Source organism: Elephas maximus, chromosome 5 (assembly GCF_024166365.1).
Source record: "Elephas maximus indicus isolate mEleMax1 chromosome 5, mEleMax1 primary haplotype, whole genome shotgun sequence".
Taxonomy (NCBI): Eukaryota; Metazoa; Chordata; class Mammalia; order Proboscidea; family Elephantidae; genus Elephas; species Elephas maximus.
Window position 1 is genome coordinate 163756849 of NC_064823.1, and position 9425 is coordinate 163766273.

Sequence of the window (9425 nt, forward strand, 5' to 3'; positions counted from 1 at the left end):
GGAAGGACCAAAATAACAGGTACATAAAAAAAAAAGAAAAGAAAGAAACCAAGTGCCATCGAGTTGATTCCAACTCATAGCAACCCTATAAGACAAAGTGGAACTGTCCTCTAGGTTTTCCAAGGAGGGGCTGGTGGATCCAAAGCGCCGACCTTTTGCTTAGCAGCCAAGCTCTTGACCACTGTACCACCAGGGCTTTGGTATAAAAAATAACAGGTATAAATAACAAAATGTCGCTGTTGGGTGCTGTCGACTTGGACTCATAGCAACCCCATGGGACAAAGTAGAACTGCCCGATAGGGTTTCTTAGGCTGTGATCTTTACGTGAGCAGATCACCAGGTTTTTCTCCAGAGGACCCGCTGGGTGTAGAAAACACCTCTAGCAGCAGGCTTGTATTGTGTCAGGCTGCAGTGAGGCACATGGGAGATTCTGTCTCCATTCTCACACAGGGGAGCCATTCACCCATTATTCAAGGCCCCACTGAGTGTCCACAATGCGCCCAGCCCTGGAGAGCCCAGAGCGAGGCAGCGAGGCAGCGGACAGGCAGGTGGTGGGAAAGCCCAGGAAAGGACCAGAGCTGCAGGCACAGTCTCAGGCCACAGGCAATGGCTTGGGCTCCCCCCTCCCTCCCCCTCCCCAGGGTCTCTTCTAGGGGATGGGGTCCTGGAGCTCACCTGGACCACCCCTCAGGTTCACAGGTGGGGAAACTGAGGCCCAAATGCACAGTGGCCCAGCCATAGTCAGGGATAGAGCCAGGTCTCCTGAGCATCTGCCACAAGCCATGCCTGTCACAGGTTAGCAGGTGACTTCTGGGGCCACAGATGCACATAGACCATGGCGGGGTGCGGTGGGGGAGTTAGGACTGACACGGCGGAGGACACACAGCCTGTGGCCACCACACTAACATCACCCCTCCTCCTGGCATCAAAAGGGCCCTCCCCAGGAACATTTCCCTTCCAGGAATGCAGTGACTATTCAACCAGGACTGTGCTGGAACCCCTGCCGTCCCCCTCGGCAGAAAGCAGCCTTCCCATGGCATCAGTCCACCTGGGGGGAGTCCTGCCTGGGCCACGGGTCATCTGGGGACAGGGAGCAAGTCTCTTCCCTCTCTGGCCTTGGGGTGGCCCTGGGAAACCAGGGGTGCCCCGCCCTGAGTCATCCACTGGGTTTATGAGGATGGGGCAGGATGGGACAGATGCAAATACCCGTAAAAGAGCCGTAAACACAACCTAGGCAGTGTTTCTGGAGCATTCTCCCAGGCACTTTTCCCTTGTTCTGTGCAGCTGTTTTGTTATCAAAGACGCGACCCTGGAAAAACACGAGTTAGGCCCTTGTCTCTGGCAAGTGACTCACGGCACAGTTATTCCTGTGAGCATACACTGAGGAAGAGAACACAAAAGAACCCTCACAGCCACCTGCTCTTCAGCCAGAGGCCTGGGGAGGCAGGACAGATGGTGGACCCTGCCCACGGCGCCTGACTCCATGGGCCCCTTGTGCCCCCAGCCCACAGACAGGCGTGTGCTCTTGGTCACACCCTGGACTCCCTTGTCCTCACTGCCACCACCGCCAGAGGACTTCTCAGGCCCTCACCCTGGTGGGGCTGGCTCCTCAGGGCCTGGGGGAGGTATGGGGTGGCCGCCTTGGCTGGGCCCTCCAAGGCCCGAGGTGGCCTCATTGATGAGGGCTGGGGGTGCCCAGCTGGCCTTCTGCAGAGAGGGGATAGGGAGGTGGTCAGCAGAGAAGGACTTCTCAAGGAAGAGGCCACCGGGACCAACACACCGTTGCAGGCAGAGGCAGAGCACAAGAAGAGAGAAAGAAGGGGGAACTCCAAATCGCCGAGTGCCTGCATCCTCCCAGACCTAATCGAGGCACTAACTGCTGGGTGGACATGGCTGTGACGGCATCATATCTTTGGTGGCATGTCCCGACCTCATTTCCCTCGGCATCCTCTTTAGTCCTAACTACTTGCCAGCTCCCTTTACCCCAGGGCCTTTGCACGTGCTGCTGCTTTTGCCTGGGAAGCTCCTCCCCCCCTTCGCTCGGACTCCCTGCTCAGCCTTCTCCAGCTCATCGGGCCCTCAGCCAGCTGCCAGCTATAGGGCCAGGCCCGTCCCGAGCCCCTCAGAGCCCCCTCAATGCCCACAGCTCTAGACAAGAAGGATGAGAGTTGACACACTCAGGACCATCCTGGAAGCCATTTTCACAGGTGCAGGTCCCTCTGGGGAGCCTCGGAGCACAGCTGTGTGTCCACCACAGCCGCACACAGGTGTCTCAGCTGCACTGCCTCCCCCAAACCCCACATCAGTCGTTTTAGACGAGAACCGGTGTTCTGAGGGGCTTCGTAACCCACACAGCCCCTCATTTTCACACACATTCACACACTCACACACACTCCCTCTCATACACACTCACATTCACTCTGACTCACAAGCCCACACATACCTTCACTCTCATACACATTCACACACCACACTCACACACACTCACACTTATATAAACACCCTCACTCTCTTACACACTCACACACACACCCTCACTTTCTCACCCTCACACACACTCACCCTCACAGTCACACATACACCATCACTCTCTCATACCCTCACTCACACTCACACACCCCCTCAATCTCACACACTCACACACTCTCTCACGCTCACAGCCTCACTCTCTCACACACTCACACACACCCTCACACTCACACCCACTCACACCTTCACTCTCATACACTCAAACACATCCTCACTCACACACTCACACACACTCACACCTCCACTGTCTCATACACACACACACTCTCACTCACACTCACACACACACCCTCACTCTCATAATCACTCACAATCACACCGTTGGTGTCCATGTCCCTCACCTCTAAAAGGCACTCACACAAAGCTCACCCTGAAACTGCCTGCCCCTGCTGATATCACCAGCTCAGAGCCCCAGACAGGCTGACCATTCCAGCCCAGAGACCAGCCCCGCCACATGGGGAGAGCCTCTCGTGGAAGCCTGCTCCCTGGAGAGCCACCAAGCACCCCCTCAGAGACAGAGGGCCCCAGATGGGCATGTGGTGGGCTCAGGATGGGCGGGGTGGCAGTGGCCCTCCTGACACTGCTCTACCCCAGGAACTCCCCCTCCCCAAACCCTGAGCTGGGCCCAGGCTTTGACGAGGCCCCCAGCCTCCACCTTGTGTCTGTCCATCTGTGGGATGGATGGGGCAGGGAGGGCCAGTTTGTCCCCTGACCTTGCCCCATCCTGGCTCCAAGCTGCGGGCCCAGTCCAGCCTGCCAGTTAGGAACTCAGACACAAGAATGGAGGGATGGCTCCAGCGGCCGGTCCTGGGAAGGGACAGGAGTCGGACGGTCAGGAAGACACCCCAGGAGGGGACCCCACAGGAGAGAACGTAAGAGGAGAGCAAGCCAGGGTGGGGGGGAGTGGCGGTGGCCCTCCATGGGGGACAGAAGGGCCAGCATCTAGACACTAGACTCCATGGGGCACCCCACATGGCTAGCACACCCTGGTGAAGCTCAGGGCTCTGAGAGGCCACATGGTCGGTTGGCACAGAGCAGTGAGCCCCAAGGCATGACCTGGGGGGGCTGTTCTCTGCACCCACTGCTGTCCCCATGGCCCCAACTTCCCTTCTCGTTGCTGGACAATATACACAGGGGCCAGCAGGGCAGCCTCTGCCCAGCACCCTGCTGCTCCCCAAATTTAGTGTGTATTGCACCTTGGGGACCCCTTCCCCTGTCAGCTGAGTGACAGCCACTCAGATGCCCACTCAGGGAGTGAATGCTGGGCTGAGAATGCCTGCTTTCCCCTCAGGCTCCTTGGACCCATGAAGGGGCTTTGCCCAGCCTGTTGCCCCCCAGACCTTTTCTTCACCTCCAAAGGGGGGGGCGTCCCAAGGGGGCATCAGGAATCCGTTGCTCATCCTGTCCTCTTTTGTCCCAGCTTTATCTGGGGCCAGTACTGCCTTCGTAATGGAGACGGAGGAATTTTAACAAAAATAAAAGCAGGAACGCCAGAGCGGTGTCTTAGCTACCTTGGCTGCTGCGACAAAGTACCACAAAGCAGGTGACATAGAGCAACGGAGATTTATTCTCTCATGGCTCTGGAGGCTGGGAGCCTGAACCTGGGATGTGGGCAGGGTTGCCTTGCTCCGGGGGCTCTCAGGGACGGTCTTTCCTTGTCTCCTCCAGCTGCTGGTGATGGCTGGCGAGCCTTGACTTGTGGCCACACCACTGTAGCCTCTGCCTCTCTTCACATGGCGGTCTTCCCTCTGTCTCCCTGTCCCTTGTCTTTCTATAGGGACACCACCCAGATGGGACTAGGACCCGCCCTGCTTCCCTATGACCTGATGTTAACCACTAACATCTGAAAAGACCCTGTTTCCAAACCGAGTCGTGTTCACAGGTACAGGGATTAGGACTTTAGCTTACCTTTTGGGGGAACACATTCACCCTACAGCGGACAGGATGCTGTGTTTCTGGTGGAAATCACGCTGGGCCCCTCCTGTCCCTGGGAGAGCTTTGTGATCTGAGTCCTAAACACCTGCCACCCCCACAGGAAAGGGGCTGAGCCTTGGCACAATTACAGCTCACAGTGAAGGCCCTGGAGTGGCTGAGGGCCCCCAGCTGAGCAGCAGCAGCACCCCAAGGCCTTGAAGGTGGTCTCAGTGAGCCTCTCCCACTCACTCTAAACGTAGCCTGGCTGATTGGTTTGTGGCCAAATCCTTCCATTCCCCAGAACTACCCTGAGGGACAGGGACTGGGGAGGGGGTCTGAAGCAAAGGGTACCCAGGGCACCCTGGCCCTGCTCCGCGGCCTTACCCTCTCAGCCTGAGAGGAGGCTGTATGCCCAGGGCCTGTGTTCCCAGGCCTGCCTGCAGAGCTCAACACAGCCGTGTTAACTGTGTCAAGCCCTGAACCTCCGCACTCGCTGTCCCCTCTACCCGGGCCTTTACTCCATCCCCTCTAGGCCTGGACCTTCCCTGGCCCGTACCTCCCCGGGAGTCTGCCCTTCTCTCCTCCCTACTTTGCCAAACTGCTCCTGGCCCCCTAGGCATGAGACCTGCCCAGCCATGGCCCATCCAGGACCAGGGCTCGGGCGGCTGGGAGGTGACAGCTTCTCCAAGAGCCTCTGAGGCCATCTGTTTATGGGTGAGTTCTTGGTATAGAGGGCTGCAGCCCCATTTAATTGTGCTCATGTGGAACCTGCACATACACCAAAAGGCAGCCGTTGGAAGAGAACAAGGGGATACTGATTGGTTTAAAGTCAGGAAAGGTGCATTTCAGGGATGTATTCCTTCACCATACTTATTTAATCTGTATGCTGAGCAAATAATCCGAGAAGCTGGACTATATGAAGAAGAACTGGGCATCAGGATTGGAGGAAGACTCATTAACAACCTGCGATATGCAGATGACACAACCTTGCCTGCTGGAAGTGAAGAGGACTTGAAGCACTTACCGAGGAAGATCAAAGACTACAGCCTTCAGTATGGATTACACCTCAACATAAAGAAAACAAAAATCCTCACAACTGGACCAATGAGCAACATTATGATAAACGGGGAAAAGATAGAGGTTGTTAAGGGTTTCATTTTACTCGAATCCACAATCAACACCCATGGGAGCAGCAGTCGAGAAATCAAACAACATATTGCATTGGGCAAATCTGCTGCAAAAAGTGTTAAAAAGCAAAGATGTCATTTTAAGGACTAAAGTGCTCCTGACCCAAGCCATGGTATTTTCAATTGCCTCATATGCATGTGAAAACTGGACAATTAATAAGGAAGGGTGAAGAAGAATTGATGACTTCGAACATACTATGGGCTGCCAGAAAAACAAACCAATCAGTCTTGGAAGAAGCACAACCAGAAGGCTCCTTAGAAGCAGGGATGGCGATACTTCGTCTCACATACTCTGGACTTGTCAGGAGGGCTCAGTCCCTGGAGAAGGACATCATGCTTGGTAAAGTAGACAGTCAGCAAAAAAGAGGAAGACCCTCAATGAGATGGATTGATACAGTGGCTGCAACAATGGGCTCAAACATAGTGAGAATTGTGAGGATGGTGCAGGACCAGGCAGTGGTTTATTCTGTTGTACACAGGGTCACTATGAGTCGGAAACAACTCTAGGTACCTAACAACAGCCCTCACCACTGCCCCCATCGGGGTCCTTGCCCAACCCTCTTATCATCCTTCAAGTGTCAGGGCCCACATCCCCAGGCAGGTGCCCCAGGGGCCCGGTGCCCCAACTATGGTGTGGATACCCAGTGTCTGCCTCCCTTCCTGCCCATCTCCCCACTTCAGGGGCCAGCCTGTTTGTGTCTGTGTCCCCATGCTCACCAAGGAGCTGGCCTGGAGCCAGTGCTCAGGGGCTTTGTCCTGAGGACAAGGAGGCTTCCCCAGGTGCAGGGGAGACACTCAGGACAGGCCTGGGGGCAGGGGGAGCTGCTAATTACAACCACAATTGTAGGGTTCCGACCGACACCCCAAGTCCACGAGGAGTGGGCTACATCTCCACGGGAGCTTTCTCCTCAGTTCTGGTTCCTTAAATGGCTTCTCGCTCAGCCCTGTGGCCGCCCACTCAGGGGCCCAGAGGAGCTGGCCAGGCACAGCTCGGGTCAGCAGCCCTGTGGACACGCCCTGTTCTCTGGCCTCACCTCCTTACTCAGCTCATCATCAGACAAGCCCCGTGGGTGGCCCGGGTGAGCCAGGGACAGGCCCAGGGCAGCACTCCCACCTGGGGAGGCCTGGGTTCCAGTCCCACAGGCGTCCTTGTCCCCAAGTGGCCAGTGAGCAAAGCCTCGCCCATGAGAGTGTCATGGGTTAGACAGACGGAGCCCATGGTTCCCCAGCAGTGTTTGGTGAAAGTGGGCAGAGAGGGCGGGGCTTCACTAGCCCTGAGCCAGGCAGGGAGGCCAGACTGTGGGTCCACCAAGCTCAGACTGGCCTCTCCCACTTCACCAAGAAGCCCCTCTTTAGGGCTGTCTTATTACCCTGCCACCTCCTCAGCCTTGACGTTCTCGTCTGTGAAGTGGGGTTAGCGTTCTTGCTTATCGTACAACATAGTCAAACAACAGCAGCTGCCAGTCTAGGGGGTGAAGGACCCCTTTACCTGCATTACCCGTGTTCTCATTTAATCCTCACTATTCATTATGCCCCTGCGAAGGGAGGTGTCTGCTATGGGGTGAATGTGTCCCCTCAAAAGCCATGTAGAAGTCCTAACCCTGGTACCCATGAACGTGACTTGTTTGGAACAAGGGTCTTTGCCGAGGTTACCAGCAAGGTTCACATGAGGTCACACGACTAGGGTGGCCCTAATGCTATAGGAGTGGGGTCCTCATAAAGTTGGAGACACGGAGAGACAGAAGCCCAGAGGGGAGACGCCGTGTGACCATGAAGGCCGAGGCTGGAGTGATGCTGCCATGAGCCCAGGAACACCAAGGATCACCCAGAGCCACCAGAAGGTGGAGGAGGCACGGAGCAGCTCCTCCCTGGAGCCTTTGGGGAAAGCTTGGCCCTGCCGACGCCCTGAACTTGGACTTCTGGCATCCCGAGCTGAGAGACAACAAATTCCTGTGCTGGGAGCCCTCCAGTGCACGGTACTTTGTTACAGAGGCCCCATGACACTCACCCAGCATCACTGAGCCCATTTCACAGACGGGCAATCTGAGGCTCAGAGCACAGCCACGGTGCCTCACCTCCCAGGGTCACACAGGTAAGGGGCACAGGTGGGATTTGAACTGACTGGTCTGAGTTCAGCACTCGAGCACCGACCCTCAGTGTGGACACACCTGGCCTCATGCTTCACCTGCCTCCAAGTCGAGTGAAACCCCGCCTACCCTGCCCAGCCCTGGAGGTCACACCCCTGTGGCCGGTCCCACTTGCCAGTGGCTCCTGGCCCCCAGCTCTGGCAGCAGAACTAACTCCCCCCATGCTGCTGTACCCTGTGGCACATCTGAGCTTCACTCCAGCTTTGCTAGCCCCGAAAGGTCCAGAACCCCCACTTCAGACAGGCTCAGGGGTCCTGGGACTCACGGGGGCATCACCCTGAGACCCAGGAGGGTCTGCCCGGCATGCACGAGACCATGCGCTCGGGCCAGGACCTGGAGTTGGAGGTCTGGGTCCATGTCATCCTCTGGAACTCTCTGGCCAGTGCCCTGGTCATGTCCCTAGTCTCCATTTTGCTGATGGGGGTGGTGACCTCAGTGTGGCCAGCCGGGCAGGGGTGCCGAGCTCAGCACTTGTCCTGCCTGCCTGTGGGGGCCTCACACAGGCTAAAGGTGGGTGCCCATTGGAGGCCAGACAGCCCCAAGAGGCCAGCCCGCAGCCTTCCATTCCTGGTTCTGTTTCTGCTTCTTGTCCAGCAGCCCCTTGGGACACGGTCACCGAGCGTGAGCGGGGTGAGGGCAGCGAGACCTTGGAAGCAGCGGCACTGTAAATAATCTGGGACTACTGCGGCATTGTCATTAGAGATCACCACTCACAGAATTCCTGCACTCAGGCCTCAGGTGGCCGATGAGCACCAACAGTCTCCACGAATCCCAGACTCCACTTTTCCTCCACCCCAGCCCCAAACCTTTAGAGAGAGCCTTTAGAAAGCGAAAGGTGAGAGACCAGGCTCCGATCAGCCTCGGCACCCCCGGCACCGCACTCACAGCCTGCCCGGCCAGTCCCCGAGCCTGTCCTGGAGTACTCCGTACCTACTCTCCGCCTGTCCTCAGCTGCCGCTCCACGGGGCCAGCTCCAGGCCGCCCGGCCCACGGGACAGCAGGCCCAGGTGGCTGCCCTGGGTCTCTCTGGCTGGCTGGGCAGGAGCAGCCACCCACAGCCCAGCTGACTCTTCACTGCCGCCTCCGCCCCTGCTTCCTGCCCCACTTCCTCCTGTGCCTGGGCTAGGCGGCCAACAGGCAGCCCGGCTTTGCTCCGTGGGCCGGTTGATCATTAGCTCCTTCCTGGACTGGCCCCAGCTCTGCCCTGGCAGAGTTCCCACTGCCCAGCCCCCAGGTCCTGCGGTGGGGCTGGGGCCCCGAGGCTCCTGCCTTGGCACCACGATTGGGGAAGTCCACCAGCTGCCAGGCCTCCAGCCCTGCCAGCGTCAGTGCTGCTCTCAGTTCCTCTTCCCTTACTGCACGCAGAGTGCACGTGTGCACACAGACACGCACAGAATCACATGTGCACCGTGCACACAGACACACCCAGACACATGTGTACTGTGCACACAGACACATGTGCACTGTGCCACACAAACACGTGCACTGTGCACAAAGGCACACACACATACATGTTTGCACACACAAACACACATGTACTGTGCAGACACACATTTACCTGTGCAGGTGTACACACACATACATGTGTACATGTGGACACAGACACACATGCCCATTGGTCCGATCAATACAAGTGCATGTCGGGGAG

The 9425-nt window shown here is 57.3% G+C and overlaps 1 protein-coding gene across 7 annotated transcripts in view; it reads right to left on the reverse strand.

Annotated features, from left to right (window-relative positions):
- Positions 1-9113, reverse strand: part of SH3TC1 (SH3 domain and tetratricopeptide repeats 1) — a 71625-nt gene extending 62512 nt beyond the window's left edge. For 3 of the 7 annotated variants that reach the window (XM_049886685.1, XM_049886686.1, XM_049886688.1), the window contains exon 1: positions 8708-9112. The gene's annotated coding sequence lies outside the window, so the exon portion shown is untranslated. Of the gene's footprint in view, positions 1-8707 lie in introns of all 7 variants that reach the window. The other 4 variants (XM_049886690.1, XM_049886692.1, XM_049886691.1 and 1 more) reach the window with 2 other exon arrangements.
- Positions 9114-9425: the final 312 nt, after the last annotated feature.